Here is a 6,000-nt window from a genome sequence, read left to right as displayed (position 1 = left end):
AGTCTATTTCTACACGTAGCCTCTTTTGAGTGTTTTGACTATGCATGCCACATACAACTCTGTCCCTTAAGGTATCAGAAAGTCCATCTGTAAAGTTACAGTATTGGGAAAGTTTGCACAGTTTCTGCAAAAGCTTTCAGCCTTTGACTGGTTCCTTCCGTAAAATCTAAGTACCTCAGCTATTACGAGTGGTTTAGGGCTCAAGGGATTTTGTGACAATTTCCTCCAATGTCTTGCTTGATGGCCACTCAGAGACAGTACATTTGTTTTTCTTATTTTCTGTGGCCATTGCTGATGTGATTAGCATTTGTTGTCAATCTTTAAATGCTCTTGAAAAGATGGCACTGAGCCAACTTTGTTGCAGTCTTTCTGGTGAAGTTACTCCCACAATGCTGATGAATAGGGTGTCCTAAGGATTAGATCCATTTATCAGGAAGAACCACAAATATATTTCCAATTCAGTATGGATTGTGCCTGACATGGAGAGTACCCCACATATGCTGATTTGCTTTCTTGGTTATAGAAGTCATGGATTTGGAATCACATAGACAAGCATTTTGTAGCCCCTACAGCTACTGTGCACCAGTGTTGGAGTGATGGATACCGAACAGGATGTTTGTATCAAGCTTCTTGAGATGATGGTGCTGCACATATCCAAGCAAGTGGTGAGAATTGCAGCATAATCCCAATTCATGCCTTACAGATGATGAAAGAGTGTTAGGATGCACAGAATGCAATTTCAACATGTTGCTGTGCACTTATATTGCTGGTGCTGTTAAATTTCTGATCAATGATGGCCTTAGGAAGTTAATAGTGGAGGATTCAATCATCAGAGCTCAAAGGAAACAGTAATGCACTGAGGAGTAGCTTCAGATTGTATTGCTGAAATTTGTTCACATAGGTGGATGTGATTTCAGGATTTTTTTCAACTTACCTTGATGGGTCTTGAGAGATCGTGAAATTTCTTGTGACAATATCAGAATCAGAATTAGGTTTAAAATCATTGGCACAAGTTGTGAAATTTGTTGTTATGCAGCAGCAGTACATAAAAAAACTACATATATAATATATATTTAAAAATTTAAATTAAGTATTGGAAAAAATGAAAAAAAGTAATGAGGTAGTGTTCATGAGCTCAAAGTCCATTCAGAAATTTCATGACAGAGGGGAATAAGCTATTCCTGAATTGTTGAGTGTGTGCCTTCAGGCTCCTGTATTTCTTCCCTGATGATGGCAATGAGAAGACAGCATGTCCTAGGTGATGAGGGTCAGGGATGGATGCTGTCTTCTTGAGGCATTGCACCTTGAAGATGTCCTAGATGCTGGGGAGGCTAGTGCCCTAGTCCAGGTTCTGAGGTTTTCATTCTGGTAAGATTGTTCTCTTCATTTCGAGCGGGCTCTTCTAATGCTGGCCCTGGTGGGTATCTTGCAGCACTAAACTGCAACCTTACTGTCCCACCCCCAGGCCAACTGTGTCTCACTGTTAGATTTAATTCTAGAGGATTTCAGCCTTTGTTTTTTTTTCTCAATGACAAAAATGTGCCGCTGCTGCCTTGATTCCATAGAAAATGTACCTTTAGATGTGGATCCCTGTTACTGCATTCACACATGCACTGAATTGTATGGATCCTATTGGAAGACATACAGGTTCCATTTTAGTGCTTCTTTCTGGATTTAAACTAATGTTATGCTCAGTATATCTTTAGCCATGCAATACAACTAAACATAGATGAAATTTAATTTCTCAGGTACTGCATTTGTTTGGAATCTTGTCCTGCCAATGTTGGCTGCATGTGATCACCAGGACATATTTAAACAGAGAACAATACATTCAAAAGATGGTAGCATGGTGGATATAAAGCAAATCTGTCCAAGGCTTGTACTTTTCAGGCAAATTATTTATGTCTTTCCATTTTCTAGCACCATATATCTTGCATAATACTGAAACAGAGGACATAAACATTTAGAAACATAACCCTACTTTTCATGTTTGATTATCTCGGGTATGGAACAGAAATGAAATTTCATCTTGCAACCTACATGGATTGCTCATTGAAAAACAACCAATCTTACAAAAATTCATATATAGAAAGATTGGCCTCCTCCTAATTAGGCATCTGAATCTTAAAGGCCTGTGTTGTTTCTGTATCACCTACTGTAGATGGACACACTATTATAACCACAGACCTGACATAAATTGACAATGATTAGAGGGCTCAGGAAAGTGTATGACTAAATTTATTCATGCTCCATCTCTATCAATTTAGGACATTACCAAGATCTATTTCTGTGACACAGCTCCTTATCCTAGTTCGGATCTTGTCATCCAGCCTTGATTTTTATCTCCTCTGTTATCCTTTTGAATTTTCTAGTTAACACTATACGCTATCATTCATTTGTAAATGTGTAACTTGTTAGAAAAACAATCATTGCAATCTATGAATATGGCTTTGAGAATTCTTATTTATTTGCTGTTTTTACCATTAGGAAAATAAACAAAGTATTTCCAAGATAATCCAACATTGCACATAAATCTTTGAGAACAAAAGTATCAAGGAAAAGAAATACTAGTTAACTCCTCCTGACTAAGTATCTGAAGGAAATCATTATCAACTTCTTTAACCAGTACTTACAGACCTTTCCCTAGATCTACCACTCAAAATAGTTTGTAAAATTATAAATGACATGGCCTTGGTAATACCAGGATCCAAAAATGTGAAATGACTCAGATTTGGTTAACAGAATCACAATCAGGTTTAATATCACTGCTATATGTCGTGAATTTTGTAGTTTTGTGCAGCAGTACATTGCTACACATACTAATAAAAATATAAATTACTGTAAGTATACAAAAACAATAAATTAAATTAGTTCAAAAAGAGAACAAAACAAAAAATAATTAAGTGATATTCATGAGTTCATTGTCCATTCAGATATCTGATGGAGGAGGGGAAGAAGCTGTTCCTGAAGGGACTCGGCCAGAAATGTCAACTGTACTTTTTTCCATAGATGCTGCCTGGCCTGCTGAGTTCCTCCAGCATTTTGTGTGTGTTGCCTTAACACTGAGTATGTGTCTTCAGGCTCATGTACCTCTTCCTTGACTGTAGTAATGGGACAAGGGCATGTCCTTAAGTCTCACAAATGAGCATTTAAACAATAACAATCACAAATTGATTCACTTCAATGCATTATTTGATGGGGAAAATTAAAACAAAACAACTTTTGGAATTTTGGGTTTATTAATCTCAACAGGGTAAGTTAGTGACATTTCACAACAAAAGAACCGAAAGTTGTAAAGGTTGTTAGGTAACCCATTAGGTATATATTTTTAATCATGGGTGTGTCAACAAAATTTTTTGCATATTCCAATTTGGGCACGCACGCCATAAGTTTACCATCCTGGAAAAGTGTTTCAATGAGGAGCTACAAGATTTCAACCAAGCACATTAATAAGCAAATATATTTCCAAATCACAATGGCAACATTTTGTGTATTTTATCTTTCTAGGTAATAGAAGCAAATTTCTATTGACAAAGTCATAATAAATTGCTCCCATCTGTTGTGTAAAAAATACACATTGTAATTAATTAGTCTCCCTGTGGTGAAAAGGAATCAATATTCAAACTGACGAATTAAGTAGACTGCTTTGTCCTGACTGCAACTTCCAATCCAGTTAAGGAGAGAACATTCTTCAGTACGATCAGTTGTGTGCTCATCCATGCAGGTGAAAAACTTAATTTGTAAACATTCGTCTTGTAACTGTTGGAAAACTTTGTAAAGTGTTAAGTTTTAACCTTCCCTATAGAAAATATGTAGCAGTGGATACATTAATTCTTTAGTCCAGGTAAATTTCTATTCATCAGTGATCTCAAGGATATCATGGAGAATTCAACAATAGCAACATATTAAAGTCAACTCTCACTTGCTGGAAATATATATTACTTGCACATACAGCATTATGTAAGTTATTACATTTAGCTTCCAAACCTTAATAACACGTAAGTTCTTTTGCTTGCATTTTCCTATTTAAGATAATGATCCAGTTAGCTTCTTAATAAATTGCAGGATAATTAACATTATTCTTGATGTATGTCCAGAGAGATACTTTTGTTCCAGTCTTTCTATTTTTAATTGTCCTGCTTCTCTTCCTTTTGCAGTGATCATTGGGAAATGGGCAGCATCTTCATAACAGATGGATTATGTAGAATATAGCAGGTACTGACAAAACAAAAGCTCCTTCTAAGATGTATGCAGTCTTTCATAGGCACTTGCATCACCAGATCCTCTGCTCAAGCATTTCAAATGCAGCAACAATAAAATAATTTCTGCAAATAACCATAAAAGAGGAGGAGACAAAAGCGCCTAATGGCAACTCCTCTGCTTTCATCTCCGGAAACAGCTCTATTTCCATCTTTAATATCTGTTTTTCTCTTTCAGGGTTCTTTTGAAGACCCCGACCTGGAGTTACACACTTACTTCAGTTTATTGCGGGAATGGGACCTGCTCTCGGGGTTTCATGACTGACCATTATTCAGTGCGCCAAGGGTGTGGCCTAAGAGCTTAGCTCATCTTCAGAGGGCTGAGATCTTGTGGCTCTGGAGACGGGCGAATCGAAGGTCGGTGTCCCAGCATACTGGTGTGTTGTGGGAGTCATAAGATATATGGCTGTGTGCCCAGAGACCTGAGATCTTTGGGCATAGAGCTCAGAAAAAGCGACACAACAGACTTTTAACTCAATAAACCAGTGAGTTGTTTGTCATGTCTCCCCTCTTGCTGTGAAACAGAGACATCTCCTCTCTTATTAGGAGAGAGAGAGCCTGTGGTATGTTGAATACTGGGTGAACGAGTAGTCTTTGGGGTACTGCAAGCCTGAGTCTTTGCTGTATGCTTGAGTGCTCAGGGGTGGGTGCTGATGCTTTTTTTTGCTGGTGGGGGGAGGGATCATTACTTGCTGCTGCTTACATGCGGGAGTGAGGGGAGCTGGGGGGGGGGCGGGAAACTTGTGGTTCTAACATTTAACTGTCATTCATTCCTTGGGGGTACTCCTCTGTTTTCGCGGATGGTTGCGAAGAAAAAGCATTTCAGGATGTATATTGTATACATTTCTGTGACATTAAGTGTTAAAAGAACACGGCGGCTGTCAACAAGAAGGGTCAAAGCCATCTCTACTTCCTGAGGAGACTGAGGTCCTTTAACATCTGCCGGATGATGCTGAGGATGTTCTACGAGTCTGTGGTGGCCAGTGCTATCATGTTTGCTGTTGTGTGCTGGGGCAGCAAGCTGAGGGTAGCAGATGCCAACAGAATCAACAAACTCATGCGTAAGGCCAGTGATGTTGTGGGGGTGGAACTGGACTCTCTGACGGTGGTGTCGGAAAAGAGGATGCTGTCATGCCATCTTGGACAATGTCTCCCATCCACTCCGTAATGTACTGGTTAGACACAGGAGAACGTTCAGCTAGAGACTCATTCCACCAAGATGCAACTCTCAGCATCATAGGAAGTCATTCCTGCCTGTGGCCATCAAACTTTACAACTCCTCCCTTGGAGTGTCAGACACCCTGAGCCAATAGCCTGGCCTTATTTCCACTTGGAATAATTTACTTATTATTATTTAATTATTTATGGTTTTATATTTCTATATTTCTACACTATTCTTGATTGGTGCGACTGTAACAAAACCCAATTTCTCTTGGGATCAATAAAGTTTATTTGTCTGTCTATCTTTGAAACCTTTGAGAATGGAGAACGTCAGGAGAGCAAAGTGCAGTCAGCTTTGACATTGTTCCAGGTATGAATTAAATGTCCAGCAGTGAAATCAGCCTATAATTAAGTTAGTTTATGCAATTTTGCTGAACAACTTTTCAGAGAACAAATGTGATTAAAGTAATGGTGATATCCATGGAGGAATTAAAGTAAATTGGGTGTTAAGAGTTCATATCTGACTATCAATACGATACCAATAAAATTGCATATCAATTTGCTTGAGCTGGGATAAATG

The sequence above is a fragment of the Hypanus sabinus genome, chromosome 13 (assembly GCF_030144855.1).
Source record: "Hypanus sabinus isolate sHypSab1 chromosome 13, sHypSab1.hap1, whole genome shotgun sequence".
Taxonomy (NCBI): domain Eukaryota; kingdom Metazoa; phylum Chordata; class Chondrichthyes; order Myliobatiformes; family Dasyatidae; genus Hypanus; species Hypanus sabinus.
Note: the sequence above shows the minus strand (reverse complement) of the source record.